Here is a 24343-nt window from a genome sequence, read left to right as displayed (position 1 = left end):
GATTCTCAGAGGAAGAGTCTGGTGGAAGTGCCATTAGGTGGGAGAGCTAGGCAAAGGCCTGGGCTCCAGGAGGGATGCAGGCGCGGCTGTGTTGAGCCAGGAGTGGCCCCAGCACAGAGCCGGGGATGGTTTCCCAATGGCTGGCCCTCCTGCTATTGATCCCATTCCTTAGGACTGCAGCCTGCTGTCTCCCCAGCAACCCTGCCCACATTTGGATCTCACCTGCTCACACCTTGCTTCATTCACACCCACTCCCCTCCAGTCTCCAAGCTGGTCATGATTCAACTTCTCCAGGCTTTTGTTTCTCAGATTATGTCCATTTTTTGCCCAAGTGCCTTTCGGGAGTCTTCCACATCTTGGCATACTGCCTCTGATTTGCGTGATCTTTAACTGGCTTTTCTATGGTTGAAGAAAAAAAAAATCCACAGAACACATTTTGTGATGTGAAAACTACATGAAATTCCACTGGGAGTGTCCACAAGTAAAAGTGTATTGGAAACAGGAATATATGTTTACGAATTGTCCCCAGCTGAATTCACGGTGTGACGACAGAGATGAGCAATTATGACGGAAGCCATGTGGCTACAAAATGTGGACATTATTTACTAACTGGTCACCCAAGAAAAAGTTTATTGACCTCCGACTCAAGTGCTATGATTAACATTGTGCTACACTTGTTTTAGTATGTAAGCATCCAGCTATGCAAAGAGAGATTTGCAAATCAGACACCAGCAGGGGGCTATGTCCACAGTGAGGGAGGGAGGAGGAGGCCTGGACTTCCTATGGGACAGCTTTGGTGGGGACTAAGGCGTCACCAGAGTGACCTTCAGCTGGACCCTGGGTGCACTGGGAATTGTCTGACCTAAGACTATTATGGGTCCTGCTGCTTTTTCCAGGTAACGGACTGGGCCTGTTGGCCATTGCAAACGTAAAGATTTTCCACAGTGTGTAATTATATATTGGAGAGGCTATTTGAGTAGGATAGATGTTAAGCCCCTGGGAGACTGGTGGCTGCAGCAGTGCTACACACCTCGTGCTCAGCACAGTCTGTGTGCATCTACGGCCTCCATCAATATGAGTTAAGCAAATGAAGATGAGAATCTCTGAAATGGGACATGAGTCTCCAATCCCTGCCTCCACCAGTTTACCTTTGCTTGCCTGAGATAGGAACCTCTGGCCCACTCTGTCACCCAGAACAGCCAGGGGCAGCGGGACCTCCAGAGACACTGGAAGGAAAATGCCAATTTAGTTAGCCATTCACCCTGGGCATAGCCACCTGATGATGGAATGTTCCCTGCACCTGAGATGCTGACAGAGAGGTAAGGGTCATTGTGCCCAAGGAGGAAAGGAGAGCACCCTCTACAGGATGTGGCATGCTGGGGTGGGGGGAGCTGTTTCCTCTAAGCTTTCTAGGTAGCTCCTGAAAACAAACCTCAAGTAGTTCCATTAAAGGAAACATGATTGCAAACAGCTGTCTCAGAAATGCATAATATGGTCTGCTATTCCTGAGTAATATATATATATATATATATATTTTTGGTACCGGGGATTGAACTCGGGACCTTGCGCTTTTGAGGCAGGCGCTGGAACCACTGAGCTAAATCCCCGGTGTGAGTAACATTTTTTAAAAAGAAGAGAAGAGCAGTGAGTTTGGGGTAGTAAAACAGGTCAGGAAAGCGGTGTACGGGAAATGGGTGAGAGGCTGGCCAGGCCTGCAGGCTCTAGATGCCCACTCCTCTGCCACCTAAGAGACAGCAGATACTGCTCTTTGATGGTGGACATGCATTGCCCAAGCACAGAGATTAACTGGCCATGCCCTTGGAGGACAATTCTGATTACATTTATTATTTATTTATTTTCATTTTGCCAAGTTAGAAAGGCTGGAGTGTACTCTCCCCACTGATCTAACATTAATATGAGAAAGATGAATGCATCGGGCATCCATTATGTGTTTCATTATTATGCTAATACTTTCATTCATTCATTCATAATAATTCCACATCCCCTTGCCAGTGAGAGGTTTAAAAATGATAGTGTGACTGAATTTGCATTGATAAGACTTGAGGCATATCTTCTGAGCTTCTGGGAAAGGTTGTTTAGGGGTTCCTTTTGGGGTGATGAAAATGTTTTGTAATTTGATTATAGGTGATGGTTGTGCAACATTGTGAATGTCCTCAATCACTGAATTGTCACCTTCAAATGATCCATCTTGTGTTATGGGAATTTCATCATGGGAAAACAAAAGCATGAACACCAGGAAGGGTCTTTTGCCTTTCTACCCTTTTTCTATTGTCATGTGAGGATGCTGGCCTAGAGTATCAGCAGCCATCTTGTGACCATTAGGGCACCAGGGTAGACCACTGGTATTCTGAGGATGGTAGAGCAGAAAGATGGGGAAAATTAGCCTTGATGGCATAGAGCAGCTATAGGCTAGTCATATATTCGGCTATATTACGTGAGCTATTAAATACCTGGATTGTCGAAGTTGTTTGGAGTCAAGTTTTGTCAAATTTTGTGTTTCTAGCAATGGAAAGCATGTTGATTATACATGGCCTGGTCTGTTTTCTTCAGTCCAAGAGAGCAGGGACTTCCCTTCTATTTAGCATCCTGCCGATATCATATCTAGCAGTTAGCAAATGCTCATAAATTTTTGTTGAATGAACAGGCAAGTATTTTACTGAGTTCATTGAGCTGAAATTTTACAATAACTCTGTGAGATAGATAGAACCATTTGATTTTTTTTTTTTTTTGTACTGGGGATTGAACCAAAGTTTTCACATTGAGCTACATCCCCAGCCCTTTAAAATTTTTTTGAGACAGTCTTGCTAAGTTGCTAAAATGCCCAGGTGGGGCTAGAACTTGCAATCCTCCTGCCTCAGCCTCCCCCAGAGGGCTGGGTGGACCTCTTGATCTTAAAGAAGAAACATCTGAGTCTCAGAGAGATGTGATTTGCCCAAAGTCACAGAGGAACAAATCCAAGCCTATCTGATTATAGTGGAGTGAATTGGGTGCCTGTCTTTCAACCTGTCATTTTCTCATTATAGCTTTGCTTTTTATCATTAAAAATGATTAATCATGAGAACTGTCCCATTTGAAAAGGAAAATAGCCTTCTGGGAAGGGCCCCCAGGTGACAGAAGGTGGCCCAGGGCAGCAGCAGGGCCTCACCTTCCTGAGCTAAGCAAGGGATTCTCCCCTCATTCATGTATTTTGGTGAGGATATAAGATCCCCATGTTAGCTACAGCTAGTGGCTATTTTAGATCCATATTTATGCTTAAATGTTTAGTTGGAAATTCCATGCAGTTGATTCTATGCTTATTCTGTCCTTAGCCAGTTCTCTCTACTTTTTACAAAACCTTCCTGAGCTTCAAGAATCACTCCTGGCCTTATGGAGAAGGAGGTAATCCAGCCAGGAAAATCCTATAACACTTATAGTTAAGGATCTGGAGTCTCCTCACGCAAAACGTTTCGGGGCAATGGCAGTTTCTGTAAGTCGGTTGGTTGGCAAGTGAACTTCATGGATTGAACTGTTGTACTTCTTAACTTGGTCGTTCTTATTCTGAAAATATATGAGGTATGATTCAAAAATACTTTGTTCAATTACGTTTGAAATTTTTCATTACAGTAAGACACATTGCCATAAATCCCCCAAGGGAAACTCCCCCTCACTTTGCATACACTATTCTGTCGTTCTTGCCACTTTGATGAAAGTCCCTGTTCCTGAGTGTCTTTAGATGTGCTATAGTAGCTGCCTTGATGTCCCAAATCAATTCAAAATGTTCACCTTTCATGGTCATTTTGACTTTGGGGAAGATCCAGAAATTGCATGTTGCCAGATCCAGTGAATAAGGTGGCTGAGGACACAGCGCCATGTTTTCATAAGCCCGCCTTTCTATAGGATGGCACTTGGTAGCAGTATTTACTGTATTTTTAAAATCAGACCTCATAAAGGTACAAAAGAGGACTTCTAGAACTACTTCAGAAAGTGGCAAGGGTGAGATAAGTGTGTTCAAAGCAAGGGGGAGTATTTTGAGGGGGATTAATGGCAATGTGTCTTTTACTGTAATAAATTTTCTTAATTCAAACATTCACCATATATTTCCATCACACTTTATATATGAATAATTTAATATACAGTCATGCTCCATGCACATCATTTGTCATAGCAACAATCTGGAAACAAGCTAGATGTCCACCAGTAGAAGAATTCTTAAAGCAGTACATCCTCTTAGACTATTAGGAAGTTGTTAAGAATTGTGCTTGTGAAGATTAAAATAGCATGGATTTGCTTACAATATAGAGTAAAAACAAAATATCAAAATGGAATGCACTGTGATTACTATCTATAAAAATAATCACAACAACCCTACAGATCAGAGTAAAATTGGAGCCCAAGTCATGTCTGTGCCAGGATTCAGGTCTTTTGGAGCAAGTGTGGTCATCTCGTGGGCTTCCAGGGGTCCAAATGGCACATGCTGCTCTGCATGGAGTTTTGGGCAAGGCGCCCCCCATAAGCCCCAGAGGGCCGGGGCTCTGGGGACCAGGATCGCCTACCCCATCCTTTGGGACCCCAGCCAGCCCTGAGGTCGAGGCTCCAGGAGAGAGAGCTGCAGGTGGACACTGGGCCTGTGTGTTCGCAGCAGTGGGACAGGTACCCTGGCACCCAGGTGAGCTACTGTCCTGCAGACCAGACCACGGGCGCACTCTCCACCTTCAGCATCCCCATGCCAGACGACCCATGACTGATACCAGGGCCCTGCCAGTCCCTGTGCCTGCTATGCCCTTCCCAACCCTGACCTGCAACAGTGTGAGGAGCCTGGTGCCCCAGGCATAGCGCTCCATCTCTAGGTCGGTGGCCTGGCCACATCTCTGCTGTGAAGGGAAATGCAGGAGAGAAACCTCTGTGACACTCGCACTGGCGTCAGGGTGGCCCCACACAGCCCAGAGAACCCCTGAAGGCTGGTAGCCGGGGAACTAGAATCATAGGAGCTGGAAGGAAGCTATATGAGTTCACTAGGGCTGTTGCGACAAAGTACCATGGATCGAGGGGCTTCAACAGTAGAAATTCATTTCCCTACTGTTCTGGAGGCTGGAGCTGGTATTCCAGGCAGGGCTTCCCCCTCTTCTTTTTTTCCTTTAGTGGCACTGGAATTGAACCTAGAACCACTGCATAGAGCTACATCCCCAGTCCTATTTTATTTTTTTATTTTGAGACAAGGTCTTGCTAAACCACTAAAATTGTCAAGGCTGGGCTTGAACTTGCAATCCTCCTGCCTCAGTACCCCAGGTTGTTGGGATTACAGCCGTGCACCACCACACCCTGCTGGGGCTGGCTTCACCTGAGGCCTCTCTCTGTGGCTTGGAGATGGCTGTCTTTTTCACATAGTCCTCCCTCTGTCTGTGGCCATGTTCCAATTTCCTGTTCTTATAAAGACACCAGTCTTATTGGATTAGAGCCCAACCTAATGACTTCATTTTACCTAAATCACCTCCATGAAGATCTGTTTCCAAGAAGTCGCGTTCTGAGTTGTTGGGGGTTAGGGTGTCAACGTGTGAATTTGGTGGGGACCCACTTCAGCACGTCATAGAGGCCCCAAGATCAGTACCACAGCATTTCCTCACCCCCAGGATAAACAGTGGAGCCTTGCACAGGCCCAAGGAAGGAAGACGCAATCTGCAATCCACAATCCGGGCCCTGGGCTTGCTTCTTTGGCAGAGCCCACATACCTGACTGTTATGGTCTGTGTTTAGCTGTTTCCCAAAGCCCAGAGCACATAAATTACTGGCGGGGCTTTGGAAGGTGATCAGATTACGGAGCTTGTATCTGATTTGCTGTTAGGAGGTGAGGTCTGATCTGGAAGAGGTGGCCAATGGGGATGTGGCTTGGAAAGGTTTATCCCCTCCCCGGCTCCACCCTTGATCTTTCTCTGCTTCCCTTCCCTCTCCTGGCTTCCTGTCCATCATACTATGAGCAGTTCTCCTCCACCATGCCCCCCCGCCGCCATGCCATTTCTTCTTTGGAACCGGCCAGTCCTGGACTGAAATGTGAGCTCAAACAAACCTCTTCTCCCTTAAATTGTGGGTATCGGGTATTTTGCCCCAGCAGTGAGGAAAGTTACCAAGACACTGACCCTGTGGTCCTCCCCAGCATGACCCTTGCAGCAATCTGCTCCCCAGCCACTGCCTCTCAGACACGCCCAGGCTAATAGCTTGGCAGGGAAGTAACAGAGGGCATGGAAAGGCCTAGGGCAGGCTCTGAGCTCCTCTGGCCTGGGGTGTCCTCAGACTCTGAGCTTATTAGCAGGCTGCCGGGTCGGGATCCAACAATGAGAATGACATCGCCAGTGCGACTCGGTAGCATGGCTGCCCTTCCATTCACACCAGCCAGAGGGGGGCTCTGGTTTGCTTCAGAAAAACAAGAAATTCCAGGAAGGGATTAATGACTTAATTATAAACGCAGCTTGGAAATGTAAAGGTTATTAAGAAGGGGAAAAGATACATGCTAATAAGAGACACGCTATTAACAACAGAATAAAGATTCATTGTTGGCGCCGCTGCTGTAAAGTTTTCCAAGTTTGGTAATAAAAACCACCTGGTCCGCAAGAGGGCTGGCTGCCATGGTGACAGAGCCCGAGCTGGCGCTGTCTAATGAGGCCTGTCTGCCCGCCTCTGATCATGCTCCCCACGGGGCCTGGGCTTCCTGCTGAAATTGCCCAATAGGCCCCAAACCACCCCGGGGAGAGCTGGGCCTGGGTCCATCTGTAGGAAGAGCAGCCCTCTCAGCGCCGCCCACTCTGCCCTCGGTATCCTTGGATCGCCAAGGCGAGTTTGCTCCTGTTTCCAAGGAAACAGCACAGACACGTCCCAGCTGTGTGATCTTGCCCACATTTCTGAGCCTTTCTGAGCCTCGGTTTCTTCATCTATAAAATACAGGAATAATACACCTGACTGTAATACACATTTGAAGTACTCTGCGCAATTGCCTGGCATGGGATCTATTCACCAGGTGGGGGTCCCCAAGCCTCCTTCTTCAGGTACGCCCTCCCCCAGCTTGGTGCCCCCTTTCCCCTGGGGACATTTCTGAGGCCCTTGGAGGAGGCAGTCCCAAAGCTCCCCTGCCCCCAGGAGGACTGTTCTGCCTCACCCTAACCATACTGATCCATCAACACTCCGTGCTGCCTGGACAACTGAGCCTGGGAGAGGGGAGTGGAACTGAAAATAAAGAAAGGTGAGACCCCAACGGGAGGAGACCCAGAAAGGGAGAAAGCAGCGTGGGCGCGGGAGTGCGTGGAGTATGAGCCTCTGCTCCTCACCCTCCTCCTTGGAGTCTCAGTTTCCTCATCCGCAAAGCAATGATAATTTCCTTTGTGGGGTTGCCATGGTGATCACAGGAGGAAGTGCTCACAAGGGTCTGAGAGGCGGCTGGTCCTCAGCATCACTGTCTAAAGCTACTCTTGTCATTATCCCAAGTGCCCTTTGCTGTCCCTGGAGTCTGAATGAGACACCCTGGCATTTGGCTTGGGTTTGCTGCATTTGGTTATGAACAAGAATTTTTTTTTTAAGAGAGCTTTCAAGCCTCCACCCCAGGCATCACCACCCGTCCCAGGGGTGTTCTTAGCCCCATGAGTGCCAAGGCCTGTCGGGGAGATACCTTCAGCCCCAGGCAGGTCAGCCCTGCCATCAGCTACCTCCCAGGAAGGGGGACAGAAGGGAAGGGAGAGAGATTGCATTTAAAATGGGGTAGTAATGAAGAGATCTCCATCTAATTAGACAGGCTGCAGTTTTAATCAGAGTTTCCTTGGCAAAACCTGTTTGCATGTTTTCTGTCATTCAGCCAACATGTTAATTAGGCAAATAATATTAATAATGATATTCGCTTCAGGAAACTTAAAAGGGGTGGGAAAAGGTGGAAGTGACAGTTTGGGGTTGGCAGGCAGGCATAGGAGGGGTTTAAGTCCGTGCGGTGTGAGGGAGCAGAAGGCGGCGGGTCTGGAAAGGGGTGCATCTGGGTGAAGAGCCCAGATCTTCCCTACTGTTGGCGCTCCTGCTCTCCTCTGAGCCTCAGTTTCCTGATCTGTACTCCAGGAGTGATGCCACGAGGCCATCCTCACAAGCTCTGGGAGGATTAGAGGGGACGTGGACACAGGAAGTGGCCCTTCCTGCTCTCTGCTCTTCACCACCCACCTCCCCTTGCTCCTGGGGCTGCCTTGCCTCAGCAGAGAGGAGGGCACGGGTAGGATGGGAAAGTGGGGGCATCCGCATCCTGGGCCCCACCTCTCTAAGAGTCCCTTACAGGGAGCCCCTCTGTGGACAGTGGCCAGTGGTCCCCAGCTCAGTCTGGGCGCCAGCTCCCCTTTTAGATAGTGGAGCTCCAGGGCTTGGAACAGGGGTCTCCTGCAGGTCCCTCTGCTTCTACCTCAGGTTCCCCAGACCCCACTGGTACCCCAGGTCAGAGGACTCTCCCAGGCATTAGGAACCAGGCCTCACTGCACACCCTCCAGCCTGGTTTCTCAGGGGAGCCCTTCTTTTCTCTCCTGCTCCCACAAAGCCAGAGGCCAAAGCCAAACCTCTGTGGTTCCCTGCTTGGGCCACCTGGGCCAAGATTGTGCACAGCAATGAGGCCATCATTTGGGGGAATCTAAGAGGCCCCACAAAATGTGTTCAGCACTCTAAATAATACTGCAAGCAATGCATTTACAAAGTAAAAGGAACATAGGATTTTTTTTTTTTTTGCAATAAATTGGCCTTCAAGAATATTCCTTCAGGACATCATTTATCCTGATTGCTGAACTGAAGCACCCTTAGGGTTTGCCCCTGAGACCAGTTCCCCACTCACCTCACTCCTGTCTGGTTCTGCTCCTCAACTTGGGCTCTTGAGGCCCTCCTTGACCAGTTCAGGGTCCCCTGCACCATGAACACCCTCAAGCACCCTCAGGGACCCCTGTGAACAGGCTGTCCTGCACAGGCAGGACACCCTGAGGCCACGAAGAGGAGACTCCTTCCCCTTTGAACTCCCGTTGCAGCCTCTCCTCCAGGGCCATGTCCTGGAGGCAGCTCTCTGTTGAAAGGAGGTGAAGAGGTGAACTTTGGGGTGCAAGGAACCCTGGGCCATGAAGGTTGGTTTCCCCTCAGACCAGAGCTGCCCCGAGGATGGAGCCAACCCTCCTGCACGGCCTCAGACATGGGCTCAGGGCCCAGACGCCTCAAACACCAGTGATGCTCCGGCCCCATAGGCCGCCTGGGCTGGGACGCACTGTGACAGCTGCTCACCCCCTGATGCTGCCAGCCGGCCCATCAGGTCCCCTTCCCTTTGGGTTAGGATCCTTCTGGCTCCACACTTACTTAGGTGGCCATTTGTGCCCTTCTTGGGCACACTGCAGTCCTGCCTTGGCCTTGGGATGCTGAATCTGTGGCCACATGAAGCCAGCTGGAGGACTCCCCAAGGCCCCTCTCCAGGATGTGTGGCAGGTCCTCCTGAACCAACACTGTGTCTTCTGGTGGCCACATTGAGGCCAGGCCACATCAGCCAGTGCCCGTCATTTAATCCTCCCAGCGAGCTCAAATGGGGCTCACAACCCCATGTTACAGTGGAGAAAACTGAAGCTCAGAGCCACAAAAGTCACCCACGCTTTCTCAGGTGAGCCATCCAAGAGGGACAGAGAGTGGGGACATGACATCATTCCCTACCATCCTTCCAGCAGGGACCCGTGGTGTCTGAGCTGGTGTGGGTTCATTTTTGATCATGTGACACACAACAGTTGTCATGCTGCCCCTTCTATGGACCAAGAACCTGTGGCTCAGAGAGGTATTGTAAATGATCAAGGTACAGCTCTCCCAGGCCTGCCCCTCTGCATTCTGGGCCAGGGGAACCAGCTGTTGTGGCCCTTGCGGGCTACCATCCACTGTTGCAGAGCATGGACAGCACTGGCTCTAATGCCCTGGCTGTGGCGTGGTGGGGCTGGCACCTCTTCTGTTAATGCCTCCTGCTGGCCCTGGAAAACCCCAACCCTTCCTTGTAGTTTATCTGCAGGGAGAGGCTGCTGTGCTCTTTGAAGTGCAGCCAGAAGGACATGGCCGGTGTCCTCTTGGCTGAGGTCAGACGCACTGTGCACCTCCCAGTCAGTCATGAACAAGGTGATTATGAGCTAATAACTTCTAGTTCAGAGCCCCAGTGAGTCCTGACCGGGAATAACCCCGAAGGTGGCCCAAGGAAAGCGTGGGCGCCGGGACAGCTCTGCTCTGCAGCAACAGGGAGGGATTCGGTGTTGTGGCACAGTGCCTGCGCCTCTCTTGGCCTGCAGTCATTAATCAGGTGGCCAGGTATGTCCCAGGCAGTGGAGGGTCACAGGGGCCTGCATGGGGTGAGAAAGAAGACCAGTCCAGGAACAAGGTGGCCCGCACTCAAGGTCCCCTGAGACTTTGTGACAAAGGGGGCCACAGCTCTGAGGCTGCAGAAGGGGCTTGTTGGTTAGTATGGGGTCCAGGCCCCTGTCCAGGCCACGAATCAGCCCATTCTGTCCTCGCTCGGGCACAATTACTTCCTTCCCCTGCTAATGTTATCTGTATTTTAGACACAGCCTCGATTGCTGAAGGCGCAAAGTCATGGCCCCTCCAAGGTCATTCAAGGTGAGCAAGAACGCAAGGTGGGCAAATCGGGGAGAATGGGGGAGGAGAGGAAGTGGGGGGGCTGCCGAGGAGCCCCGCAGGCTAGGGCATTAACTTGTTATGTAAATACCTTATTCAATTATTCCTCCTCCTCCAACACAGAGGCAGCTAATCACTCATGCCTGGCTGGTTCATGAATATTAAACCTGGCTCCCTCGATAGAGTTTCTGGGTGGTGGGAAACAGTGGTCTCCAGGGGAGAGAAGAGAAAAGCGGCACCAGAAGTCTAGCTTTGGAGGCCGGGTGCTTCCTGGGGCGAGGGGGTGTTGGTGGCTCAGCTCCACTGTATCGTGTAAGGTTAGGACAGTTGTGCACAGAGCCGCCAGGCACCTGTGGGGGTGTGGGGCCACCCGGCTGGGCTGGGACTGGCTGTGCAACTCGTGATTCAATTTATCTGGGCCTCAGTTTCCTCATTTGTCAAATGGGAGAGCAGCATCTACCTTAATGGCGGTGGTGATGTGTGAGTCTGGTATCTAAAGTGTGTCTGCCCCGTGTGTGCAGTTGGGAGTTCCGCACTGTCTGACCCTGTCTGTGGGACACAGGACCATCAGGGAGCTCCAGGCCTTGTTTCTAGGGTGGTCCACAGAAGAGGGAGGAGCCTACAACCCAGAGTGGGGCAGGGAAGGGCCCCCTAGCCTGGGGCTGGTGTTGAGGGCTTCCAGACAGAGGTGGGCTTGGCATGGACTATAAAGATGGCATTGATTGATTTGGCATGGATTTATTGAGCATCTATTGTGTGCCAGGTACTTGACAGAAGAGCCACTAGCAGAGCCTTGTCTTGTGGTTGTTTTAAGCTACTAAATTCTTAAGCAGTGTGTTACATCGAAGTAGATGACAAGAGTATTTATTGCAACAGAGTAAGACTGACAGACAGATAGCAACAAATAAGTCATTAGTGTCTCCAGTGATGAGAAAAGCTAAAAGGAAAATTGAGTGTGTGTGTATGTGTTTTATTAGTGTGCCCAGGACATACTCACTGAGGAGACAACATCTGACCAAAGACCCATGAGAGTGAAGCAACACCCCGATCTGGAAGAAGAGTGTTCTAGGCAAAACAGCCAGTGCAAAGGGCTTGGGGTCAGAAACATGCCTGGCTTGTGGCTGGGGTGGGGAAGTAGCTGCCTAGTGTGCACAGTGGTACCTTGTCCTCAGCAACAGTGCCCTACCAGGGCCACATGGTATCTGGTTTGAGCCCCCTACCCCCCCCCCCCGCTGTGAACAGGAATCATTCCCTATGGTTGGCACTCCCATTCTCCACCCTCAGGAACTGAGGGCCAGAGGGTGAGGGGCCCAGAGGCCCGCAGCACGGGTGGGAGAGCCAGGTGAGCCATTCTCTGGCGCCGAGGCCAGACTCTCTCGCTGCTTCTCTTCTCCCTTTCCTGCCTCTCCCTCCCCTCCTCCACCTTGTCTCCTTCCTCTCTCCTTCCCTTCGCTCCTCTCTTTTCATTTTTCTGTCCTTCTGGAGCACCAGATCCCCTGCCCTAACTCCAGCATTGTCCCCTGGAGCCCGCCCGCCAGATGTGGTCACCCCATTTTGAAGCTCCCAGCATCAACTCCTTGAGCAACCCTAACCCTATTTCCTTTACACACTGCCAGCCTCAACGGCAAGGTTAGGTCAACAGAAAACAGAATAAGACACCATGGAAATGCTTCATTGTTTGCTTAGGAGACAAAGAACAGGCAGAAGTTATTATAAGAGACTTCAAAGAACACCCCCAAATTGATCAACCTTACCAATAACTATGGAAAAGAAAAAGGAAATAATAAAAAGATGCTTTCATCAATGTGTCTGGAAAAGAGTTATCAGACTCATAAAATATTGGGAAGGGGGAAAAGAAGTGAGACCAAATCTATTTTGAGAGGCACATTGGCCAAAGAGGATAGCTGTAAAATATTCATGTCTTCCATCCAGCAACTCTACCTCTGTGCACTGCCACATCTGTTGCAAACATATTTGTTGGTGTGTTGTTTGCGACTGTTGAAAATTAGGCAATTCCTAAGTGTTGATTGATGTAGAATTTGTTAAATTAATTAAATGGAGTATTACAGAGTTGTGAAAAAGAATAGGATATTTTTCTGTCAAGTGGCATAAAACAAGGGTAAGATACTGTTCATTTGGGGAAATGTCACAAAATAGTGTGTATGGAACAGCTATACTTTTATTTCAAAATATATACTTATTTTTATTTACTTATGTGCTGACTTCACACCTGAACTTAAGCCCAGCAGGCCATTAGCTTGATATTTTGAGAGAGGGTCACAGGCCTAAAGACTTTTCATCTTTTTATGCTGTGATGTTTGAATTTTTTTTTACTATGTTTTCTTAATATTTGAAAGCAGAAGAAAAATGTAGAGAATGAATAAGTCATGAATTACAAAAGAAAGAAAAAGAAACAGGGTCAGATTGGCGAAGGCGAAAGTACTGTAAGAGGGAGGAGGAACTCAGGGAGTTGGCGGCCAGTGACAGTGGAGCCATCATGCAGGGCAGGGACACCAGCAGCTGTCTGGGGTGGCCAGGGAGTGTGAGAGGTGAGGAAGTCCCCACACAGAGCAGGATGGGCTCAGAGGGGAGGTCCCCAAAGCCTTCCACGGGGCAGCCTGTGTAAGTGGAGACGGATAGAGAAGGAAAGTCATGCTGGAAGTGGGGAGGCCACCTGGGCAGCCCCGAGGTACGGGGTGGAGGAGCACAGACCCTGGGGACCGCCTGGCCCCTTGGTGCAGTGGGATCAGTCCTGAGAACCTCGGTTCTCCCCAGACCCTCAAGTCCAAATCCCTGAGGATTGGGTCGAGGAACTGCATTTGAACCCACTGCTGCTAGGCATGCTCAAATCTAAGGAAACAACAGTTTAGAGATTATCAAGCCTACTCTTCTGTTTTCAAATGGAGAAACTGAGGCACTAAGAGGCTGAGCCACTTTGCCCAAAGTCGCCTGGTCTGCATGCAGAGCTCAGCTAGCAGTCAGGTGTCCTGGAGTGTCCAGAGCCCTGGATCTTTCCATTCTTTCCAGCTGGGCTATGGAGGCAAAGGGTCTCTGGGGCCTCCCAGGCATTGAGACCTCTGCAGTCGACCTCTCGTCCCTGCCTCCCAAGCAGACCCTGGGTGGGGGTGGCACTTGTAGGGCTCAGACTCAAGTGCTTGCCTCTCTTCTCATTTCCCTTTACTCAGTTTCCCTAAGTCAGTGCAGAGCAGACTGTGGCAGAAACATCATTGGCTCGGCTCTGAGTCTCCGTGGGTCCAGTGCTCACAGTCACGTCAGGTCTTCCTGCCCCAGTCCACCCCTTGGTGACCTAACACGAGTGACGGTGGTGGTCACGGTGTGGGATTCAGCCACAGGCCAGCCCCTCTGCTCAGCCCTCTCCCTTCCACTGGCGGCTGCCAGGCTGCGGTGTGGAAGTCACAGGGGAGATCACCTGGTTCTGTCCCTCCTCATCCCCTCCAAACTCACTATTTATGGCCTCTGAGGCTCAAAAAGCCAAGAGCTGTCTCTGTCACTCATTGGCTTCACAGCCAGGAGCCTCACTGCAGGGGTCTGGCTGGAGAACAAGCCAGGGGCTGGGAGCAGGTGACACGCATGAGCCAATGCTCTGGGACATGAGCCTTCCTCCTGGCTCCGGGATGCTCCTGGCCCACGTTGGCCCCAGCAGGACCCCCCACACCTCTCTGAAGGCCCTGGGTCAGACCCAGGGCTACCTCTTCCAGCAGAGCCTGAATTGCTCTGCTAGTCTGTTCACCTTGCTATTTCACAGTCTGCTAGGTGTGCAAAGCACACGTATGTATGTGTGAGTATGCACACCTGTGAGCACACATACATGCACATTCTTACACTGCAGGCTTCGAGCTTCCTAGCTGCACCGGAGCCTGACCAAGTGTCGCCTTTGCCGGTGGTCGGTGTATGATGGAAGCAGCCGCCCAGGTGTCAGGTCAAACCTGGTGACTGTAGTTCCGGGGAGTCAGTGCCTATTCTGCCCTCGGTTTCCCTATTTGCAAAGACAGGAAAGAAGGCCCTGTCTCTGCGGGGCCTCAAGGGTGCATGATTTATCTAAACATAGCAACACAACTGTACCTATCTCAAATCCTGATTCCCCCCTCCCAGCCCCAGCTCTGGGGTGGGGAATTGAGAATTCAATAAATATTTAGCTGACTGATGTAAGCACAGCATAAAAGTCACTGAAAGGGACGTTAAGCTTCTAAGAAACACTGGAGCCATCCATGGTATCTCTTGTGAATTCACTCAGAGGGCAGCAAGCATAAATAAAGTAGGCAGCCGATTTTTTTTCTCTTTAAAGTCAAAGACCCATAAATCATGCATGTACAAATTCATTTCATAATTAACATCACTGGGTATATGTCTGTGAAAGTTGTGTTTCAGCTGGGTGAGATGTTCTGCTAATTAAAGGCTTATTTTGTGATGGGAATCATTTTGTGGAAGCAACTGCATTCGCACTAGTTTAGATTTTTTTTTTTTTAAATGACCCACAGGCTCTGGAAAGTGAGTCAACTGATAGCGTGCAGCAGCTCATGGCTTATTAGGCAGCAACACTGTGCACACCCCAGAGCTTCCATTTTCCAACCCAGCCAGTGGGAAGTGTGTTCTCGAAGCCACAAAGAACCCACGCAGAGAGCGCCGCAGAGCAGAAGGAAACCAGCGGGTAGCAGAGATAACTGCGTCCAGAGAGGGAGTGGGATCTGCCCAGAGCTGCCCAGCAGACCAGCAGAACCCAGTTTGAGAATGTCATGTTTTGATCATCCCCTCTGCGGGCCCCCACACAACACACGCCCACTGGCCTTAGGTGTCCCAGGAGGGGCCCTGGATGTGGCTGCTGCTTTACCTCGAATGTAGAGACGCTCAGTAGGTAAGCTGCTCACCGCTTTGCTGAGCACTCCCCGGAAGCAAGAAAATTGGAAAGAGACAGCTGGAATGGAGTCTTAACTATTTTAATAATGTTCGGGACCATGGCTGTTGCCAGGAGATTAGCAGGGAAATCTAACGGTGTGTAATTTTCCCTAAGAATTCCATTAACAAAATCAAATGGGCAGGCAGAGGTGGGGAGGATGGCGAGCTATCTGGAGGTTTGTGTGGGAGGGGTTTCTAAGCGCCAGCTCTCAGCAAACCGCTGCGATGGGAAGTCCAGGCTCCTTGACGCCTTCTCTTTCCCAGCCCTGAGGGGAGGCAAGGCAGTAAAGACAGCACGGGGACTGAGTTCGAATCTCCAGCCATTCCCTTCCTCACCATGTGGTTTTCTGCAAGCCTCAGCAGGTGTCAGTTCCTTGCCTGGAATGAGGGATGACCACGACCACCCAGGACTGCCCTGAGGGTCAGATGTGATGGGCTATAGTGGCCCACACAGTACTTGGGCAGAGTGGCCCTACAGAAATCACCAGTCACTGGTCACCTCTTCAGATGTCCACTCCTAGGCCCGCCCAGGCTCAGACCATTCTCTCCTCTTTCCTCAGTTTCTACAACTGCAGCAACCCCTCTGCATGGTGGGCCAGAGCCAGGTGCCAAGGACAATGCCAGAGAAAGGAAGACATGACACAGTCCTTACCCTCCAGGTCCTTGGAGGTGGGAGGCCCAACTCGGACATTCACTTTTTTTCAGCCCAGCTACAGATTTAAGATGCTAGAGACAGAGTGTGATCTTGACCACTAACACATGGTCCTATGTCAAAAACCCTGGGAGGAAGGGGTTGGTGTGCCCATTTTACACATGGGGAAACTGAGGCTCAGAGAGTGTTATGATTTATATCGAGAAGTCCCCCAAGCCTCATGTGTCATAGGCAGGGCTTTTGAAAGGTGACTGGATCATGAGAGTTTCTAGCTGACTTGCTTTCAGGAGGCAGAGCCTGGTCAGAAGAGGTGGGGCACAGGCAGTGTGACCAGGAAAGGCCTAACTCCCTCCCAGCTCCTCCCCTGAAACGCCCTGCTTTCTGGGCCCCATGCCCTTAGCAGCTCTCCTCCACTATGCCCATGGCCACACCATCTTGCGTTAAGCCAGCCAAATGTAGACTGAAGCTCCAGCCAATAGGCCTTTCCTTCCTTATATTGTGGATGTTGGGTATTTTGTCCCAGCAGCATGGGAAGTGATTAAGACAGAGATTGCTATTTGCCTGAGGTCACACTGCTAGTCAGTAGCAGAGTTTAAAACAGAGCCCAGGATTTGAAACTCCAAACTCTTTCCCCAATACCCCTTACTTGTGTCTGTCTCCTCCCTGCAGTTGCGCTAATTTTCTTCCAATTTTGTATTTGGTTTGGTCGTGCACCATCAGTTAGACAGGAAGTTCCTTGAAGGTAGATGCTCCTTGTGCCTTCTCTCTGCCTTCCATGGACACAGAGCACATAGTAGGTGCTCCAGTGACCTTCTAGGACCAAGTGGACAGAGACCCTTAGTGACACAGTCTCCTCAATACATCCTTAAGATTCTTAGACTTGTCCCTGTCCCTCATCCTCTAGTCCACACACACACACACACACACACACACACACACTCCCTGCAAAATCTAATAACAACCAGTTTAAAAACACACTAAAAACAGAAAATTTATGTAGCATGACCCAAATTGAATTATACATTACAGCACTATAATTGATTTTTTAGAAGAGAGATTAAATTTATTTTATGCCTCACTAACTAACAGCTAGATTTACCTAATTGCTTGGAGTGCGGAGTTAGTATGATTCATTAAACTCCATACATGCTTGGGTACGCTGCACACTGAGTAAAGCTTCCTGCTCGCAGCAATTAACGAGGAGAAACCAGGCCGCTCCAGTAATTGCTGAGAACAATGCTGCCCCAAGTTTGCTTCGAGTGTTTTATTCAGTTCTCCGTGCAAAATGCAGATATGGTGCCTTCTGGTAAAGCTGCTCTGACAAACTGGAGGCAACTAATACTCTTTCTCTCCCTAATTCTGCTACGGTGGAAAGTGGAAGACAGAGAGAAAAGGGGAAGAGGAAAAATGGAGGTCTTATCTTGGTTTAATTACATCAATCATAACAGTTCTTTTAAAAATCTCACCATCATCTGACAGCAAGCAGGCAAAGTCAGCCAGGCTAACAAAGAGTGAGTTTGGGTAGATCAGGGAGTGCTCGGTAATTATATACACATTATCAAAAAGGTAGCAATTTAGGAGAACTGGAAAAAAATATGCTAATTTTGATAGCAAGAGAAAATTATAACTCTCTGAGCCATTTATTTATTAATTATTAGTAGTAATAAAGAACATTTCCAAGTGGCATCCATTCACATAATAAGTGTGATTCCCGTCCTCGGTGCACATGCCTGTCTGAACGTGTCTACAAGTTCTACATTCTGATTTTTCACACAGACTCTCAGGACCAGGGAGATGAATGTTTTGACTGGTCCATCTATGAAGTGAGGTATACATTTCTCCATCCCTATCATCCTTTCCATTCCAGGCTTTTGCAGTTATGGAAACGGAACAAAATGCATTTGTATCCCCTCCCCAAATCTCTAGGGTGCCTGTGCCCTGTATTTTGGGGTTGGAGCAATTCGCTTTGCTCTTAGAGAGGCATTTAAGAATATAAAAGTGTCAACCATGGCTTTCATCTTCTAGGAGTGGACAATAGACTCGGGGAGGCAAGATAAACTGCACATCAATTATGATACCCACTTTCCTGTCCATGCGGAGCTCCCAGAGTATGGACCTGGACATCTCACAGCCTGCCAAAGCTGACTGGGCTAAGGATGGACATGTGACCCCACAGACCAATCACAGTCTTTCTTCTGGGAATCTGGAATTGAAATGACAACCACAGAGATCAGTGGTTATTTGGAGTTGAGGCACATGGAGGTGGACACTGCAGGGTGATGTTCTACCAACTCCTTCTTCTGAGGTCTCCAGAGCTACTTAGGCCTGGAGGTTCTGCTCCTCCATTAATTCTGTAGATGCCCCAGGATCTTTCCCTCAAATCTTCCTTTTGGCTCGAGTCACCTAGAGTCAGTTTCTGTTACTTGTACCCAAATCAATGTGGCAGAGCCTGGCTGGAGGCAGCAAACACCAGCCATGCCATGACCTGGGAGCATCCCTGCCTCTGTGTCACAGACACTTGGTCATGCAGGGTCTGTGCTGGTGCACCAGTCCCTTGAATCGACACAGCTCTTCAGGGCAGCCTCACTTGACAGATGGGGAAACTGTGGTGCAGAAAGCCCAAGTGACTGCCCTGATCCAGAGATCTACAAAGTAGCAGAAGCAGGACTTGAACTTGGGCCCACCTGATACAAACAAAACTCAAATGTTTTCCTCTGTGACAGCTGATGGAATTGACCCAGGGAGGCTCTGGAAGCATATACATATATATGTCAGTTGCAAGGGAAATAGATTTAATACAGGATGCATAATTTATAGGATTATTTTATGTTATTTTTTGGTATTGGGAATTGAATTCAGGACTTTGCACTTGCCAGGCAGGCATGGTGCCACTGAGCTATGTTCCCAGCCCCAATATAGGATTATTCTATAATAGTCACCCAAAAAGTCAAATGCAGAGTAGTGCACACTAGAGACCCAAAGAATCTAGCTGAGGGCCTGGATCTCACAGCAGTGTCCCACACAAGTCCAGCTGAAGGCCTAGAATCCACGGCAATGTCTCATGCTTGTCTGTATGGAAGATCTGCATCAGGAAGGCCCAAAGGTCAGTGATGGAAGCTAGAAAGCCAGCGCCAGCAGGGTGAGGGATTTGTGCACCAGGCTGAGGGATCTACAGTGGAGCCAGGAAGTGATGCTCATGGCAAAGATCAGAGCTCCCCTGATGAGAACAGCAGCCTTTCTCAGCAACAGCAAGGACCCGAGATCCTTCTCTGACAAGAACAGCCAGGTTCACATCAGGAAAACCAACCGTAGCAAGCTTCTAGAAAATCAAGAGCCCATGGTGTTCACCTCCAGTTCTCTTTCTATGCCATTGGCAACAGTCCTCAGGTGGGTCTTCCACACCCAGACCATGCTGATTCAGTTCAGCTGAGCGTTCCAAGTTGACCATTAGTTAATCCACCACACACACACACACACACACACACACACACACACAGAGGTTTTGAGGGATCCTGGAAGTCCAGGCATGCTGAACTCTATGACTCTGCGGTTTGATGCATCTGGGGTCTGAGCTTGTGTCTGAGGCTGTGTGAGGGAAGAGCTGGCCCTGTCCTCACAGAGCCTCTGGTCAGAAGGGAAACCAAGCTTCACGGCCTGGGGCTCCTTGCATCCGACATCCATCTGTTCATGGCCCTAGAAGAGAGGCCTTTGCCCCTGGAAACCCTGTAATGGGTTCCTGAGGGAAGAGACTTGCCCACATACTGGGTAAGCACCCATGGCCCCTCGGTGTCCCACCTGTGTGGTGCAACCACTGGGAAATGCAAAGGCACAGCCCCCTATCTGAGGATCCTCAAGGATGCTCACAGTACAGAGGGACCTCAAACTGTCAGGGAACTGGTCAGGGATGGCCTTGAGGGCCAGGGCTGATGCCTTGATAAAGCAAGACAGGAAAACCCCTGAGCTGGGGGCCTGAGACCCTGCCTGGTGCCTCTTTCTTGGAATCTATTGGTGTGGCACTTTCTCGCTGTGGGCCTCAGTTTCCCCACTGCAGATGGAAAGGGGAGGCAGGAAGCCTCAGGCCTGGCTCTAGAACAGTTTGATCATGCAGACTTCCCGAGCTAGGCACTGAGAGCCCTCGCAGGTGTGCAGAGGAGTCTTCTCTCTCTGCTACCAGCCCCGGGTTCCCCCACTTGGCCATGTGGATACTGAATGACCATTTCCCTCCTATCTGCTCCCTCCTCAGTGGCCCACACCTGGTGCTGAGGATGGAGTGTCGGTCAGATTCAGGGCAGCAGGAGAGCCAGCCAGCCAGGTCCATGCAAACAGCTCTTGGCCTTGGCCCTGCCTCTCGGGTCAGCCCTCTGGTGGAGGGGTGTCTGTGTCTGCTGAGCCTGGGGTCTGCACAGTAGCAAGCCATCTCTGTCCCTCTCCCATGGAGTCAGAGAGCAGTGTTTCAACAAGGCCTCCTAATGGGAGGGCAGGCGGCCTCTGCAGTGTCCTGTTCGTCTTGCTGTGACAGCCAGCCCAAAGCCATAGCCCTGCCTCCTGGGCAGTCTCTCAGTTCCCCCACCATGGCCACACTAGCCACAAGACAGCCAGCTGGATCCTACAGCAGCGAGGCACGCTCCAAGCCGCCTGTTTAGGAAATGTTGTGGACATGCAGGGGAAGCCTGTCGGGTCAGCATCCTGAGGGCCTGAGTTCTGCCTGTACCCAGGGACTGCCAGCGGGACACACAGCTCACCCTGCCATCACCATCCAGTCTAATCAGGGAAACCTCTGGTTCAGAACCAGTGTTTCAGCAACGGAACCTGGATCTTTGCTCCTTCACTAAAAATCAGCAGGATTCTGTGTTTTAATGTAACTGACCCAAAGCTTAGTTAGGGTGAGGCCCTTCAAGTCAACCTGTGAGTTTCTCAGCGTTCCTTAGAAGATGGAGGAGTCCCTTCCCCACATCCTGGTTCTCCAGGGTCTAACTAGAATTCCTTCTTCTCTCTCTTCCTCTCTCTCTCTCTCTCTCTCTCTCTCTCTCTCTCTCTCTCTCTCAGGGCCTTTGTACACCTCTAGCCCTTTTTTATTGTAAGATAAGGTCTTGCTAAGTTGTTAAGTTGCCCAGGCAGGGCTCAAACTCATGAACCTTTGAGTAGAAGGAACATTCCAGAAGTTTCTTTCATCTTGCCTGGCATGTGCTTGAGCTAGGATTGAGGCCAAAACATCAAAACAGAGGGGCTCAGACAACACAGACAGGACAATGGCAGCTTCTATCTCTGTTGAGCTGCCCTGTCCCTTGGGCAGTCTCACCTTCAGCTTTGTCCCCTGTGAAGCAGGTATGACACCTCCCCCAAAGCCACCTCCACCAGCTGGGGGCCTAGGTGTTCTGGTGTTGACCCCCATGGGCTTTCCTTACCACTGCCACTGCCACCGCATTCAGGCAGAACCGCAGCAAACATGGCAGGCCCAGAGGACCGGAAGTGGTGCAACTGACTCTGATTTCAATGTGAAATCACTGGGACATGAAGGCTTTTGTGCTGTCGCACACCTGGGAAGGTGCCTGAATGGGGAGCTTTTCTGTGTGAAATCAAACCTCGCTCCCTGTGCATTAGCATTGTGGGCACAAAGAGTTGTTGGTGGCATAAACAAACCTGAATCACCGCTGAATGGGGTAAATTTAAGACATAAATTCCACATTTCCTGCTCTCAGGATTGGCATCATTGAAATCCATTTGCTCTCAAAGAGGAGACAGCTAAGAGTTGAAGTAACATTTAAAGAGAGTCTCAGGAATCTATTTTGTCCTTCAGTCCTCGGTGGAGGCATGGTAAGAAAGATGTCTAAATTGGCCCTATTTATATCTTTCTAAAGGCAGTTTCTCCTTTCTGCAGAAGCTCCAGCCTTGTAAGCAATAGTTTGGGGGAAAACTTGGGGAGGTCGTTGATGACTGCCCAGAAACTTGGGGGCGCCTTTTGATTGGGAAAGCAGGGAGGGGGCAAGAAATGAGTAGCTATCAAAAGAGGTTTTATCAAACTTTTGCTAGCTAATGAGTGCATTTAATGGGAACAGCTTTGAGTGTCAATGCCACATAATGCTAATTTAATCTAGTTGGCTGGGTTTCTGTGGCTTTCAAGGAGGAAAGAAAGGAAGACCTGCGTGAGCCATTAATCACTCTGTCTTTAGCCAAACTTCATTTAAAATTTCACCGTGTTCCCTAAACTGCGCCAAGGGACCATGTCATGTGCTTCATGAGTCACTTGTAACCAAATCTAAAACAAGCAGGGGACTCAGGCTTCCTTCCTCCTATTTGGACTTTGAATTTCTGGTTACACGTGATTCAGAGCCACGCTGGGGCCTGATGAAATTATAGTGGCAGAGACTGGTCACTGGGTGCCTACTGCATGCCTGGCCACATTCTAAGAGCTTGAGGATGTGCAGATATTTAGTGGCACTTTATAGAAGGGGAAACTGAGGCTCAGAGAGATTAGGCAGCTTGCCCACAGTGGTCATTATGGTTGAAATGGAGCTCCACACCCTCTCCTGCTTGATGGAGTCTACAGTCCATACCAGTGATGGGGAACCTATGGCACATGTGGTGTAGCTAGCTGTTTGTTATTGAAAGGTTCACTACCACTGGTCCAGACTCTTCATCAGTGAGCCCAGAAACCAGAACCCAGAGCCAGCCAAGTTGGTTCCGATCACCTCCCCACCCCACCCCAGAATGTACCTACCTCTCTGCCCCTGCCCACCCAGGAAGCCATGCTCTGGGCAAACACACAGGACAATGCTCTGCACACCATTAATGTTGCCCTCTCAGTCTGGGTGTGGATCTCAGTGCAGAGCTATTCTACAGCTGGGAAAACTGAGACCAGGGAGGTTAAGGAATATCAGCCACAGTTCAACAGCTGTGCGGGGGCGGGGAGGGGGGGGAGTCCACGCAGCTGGTTGCTGTTGACACTGGGGTTGATGCATGGCTGTAGAACCAAGCTCCCTGTTCTTTCCTTCCTTTCTATTGAGGAAGAGAGATTATTTCATGACCTGTATTTGACAGAAGGCTAGATGGAAGCCATCAAATGGAGATGCCCCTCTGGGCTCCTTAGATCAGGGACATTTCATGTATGAAGCTGGATAAATGGAAGCAGCACAAATTGACAACAGCTGACCATGAGTGTCATTGCATACACAACACACACCCTTCCAGGAAGCATTGATGGAGCTTTAAATAGAACATGGGCTATTGAAGAATGGTGCATTTATCTTCCTTTGTTCCTTCTTCCCTCCTTCCCTCCCTTCCTTCCTTCCTTCCTTTCTTCCATCCTTTCTTGGTCTCAGTGTCGGTATTAGGATGTGGGGGCCTTTGGGAGGTGATTAGGTCATGTGGGTGGGGCCCCTATAAAGGGGATTAGTACCCTTGTAAAAGCAGCTCCATGGGACCCTCACCCATCCACCATGGAGGCCATAGCACGAAGGCTCCACCTACAAGTCAGAAGTGGGCCCTTGCCAGACACCTTGACCTTCAACATCTAACTTCCAGAACTGTGAAGAATAAATTTCTATTGTTTTTAAGTTATCCCCTTTACAGCATTTTGTTATAGCAGTTCAAACAGTTTGAGGACTTTTCCTTTCTTCTTAATTTCTCTTTCTTGTTTGCTTCAGTGCTCGCTCTTTCTTTCTTTCTTTCTTTCTTTCTTTCTTTCTTTCTTTCTTTCTTTCTTTGAGGAAGCTGCGGGATGGACATAGTAATGTCTTGCTTTTCTGGCTTTGTGCCAGGATTAGAACACAGACCTACCCAGCCCTACCCTGGAGTTCAACCCAACTACCTGTGTCCCTCCCCTCCTGTGTTATGTGCTCTGGCTGGCTTTTCTGTCCTTGCAGTAGCAGTCATCTCTGCCGTAATCGACACCTGCACACCTCACTGGCCTACCGGACTTCAGTCACTCAAACATTGGGCCCATCTTTCCACCCAGAAGAAATTCTCTGAATGGAATTTTGTATTGATCTAAAAGCCAGATTCTGCACATGGAACCAATAGCATTCCAGGCTGTCTGGTTCCACTCATGAGCTAAGTGTTACTTAAGATCCGTGTTCCAGTTCCAGTCTGGCTCTAGTGAGGATGTTCTCAAGCTGAAGAATTTCAGAGTGAAGCC

The 24343-nt window shown here is 49.7% G+C and overlaps 2 long non-coding RNA genes across 5 annotated transcripts in view; one reads left to right on the top strand and one right to left on the bottom strand.

Annotated features, from left to right (window-relative positions):
• Nucleotides 1-24343, bottom strand: part of LOC101700587 (uncharacterized) — a 57046-nt gene that overhangs the window by 19294 nt on the left and 13409 nt on the right. For 2 of the 4 annotated variants that reach the window (XR_015446517.1, XR_015446516.1), the window contains exons 3-4: nucleotides 18292-18412; nucleotides 223-399 (exon numbers count right to left, since the gene is read on the bottom strand). This is a non-coding gene — a long non-coding RNA (uncharacterized LOC101700587). The remainder of the gene's footprint in view (nucleotides 1-222; nucleotides 400-18291; nucleotides 18413-24343) is intronic. The other 2 variants (XR_015446515.1, XR_015446514.1) reach the window with 1 other exon arrangement.
• LOC110344112 (uncharacterized) lies at nucleotides 10204-12634 on the top strand. Its single transcript, XR_002386419.2, has 3 exons — nucleotides 10204-10319; nucleotides 10571-10625; nucleotides 11621-12634. It is a non-coding gene; the product is annotated as an uncharacterized LOC110344112 (long non-coding RNA).

This window comes from Heterocephalus glaber, unplaced genomic scaffold, assembly GCF_053883595.1.
Source record: "Heterocephalus glaber isolate CG9 unplaced genomic scaffold, H.glaber_assembly_v1.0 deba00001689, whole genome shotgun sequence".
Lineage (NCBI taxonomy): Eukaryota > Metazoa > Chordata > Mammalia > Rodentia > Bathyergidae > Heterocephalus > Heterocephalus glaber.
Note: the sequence above shows the minus strand (reverse complement) of the source record. Positions and strands in the feature narration are given on the sequence as shown.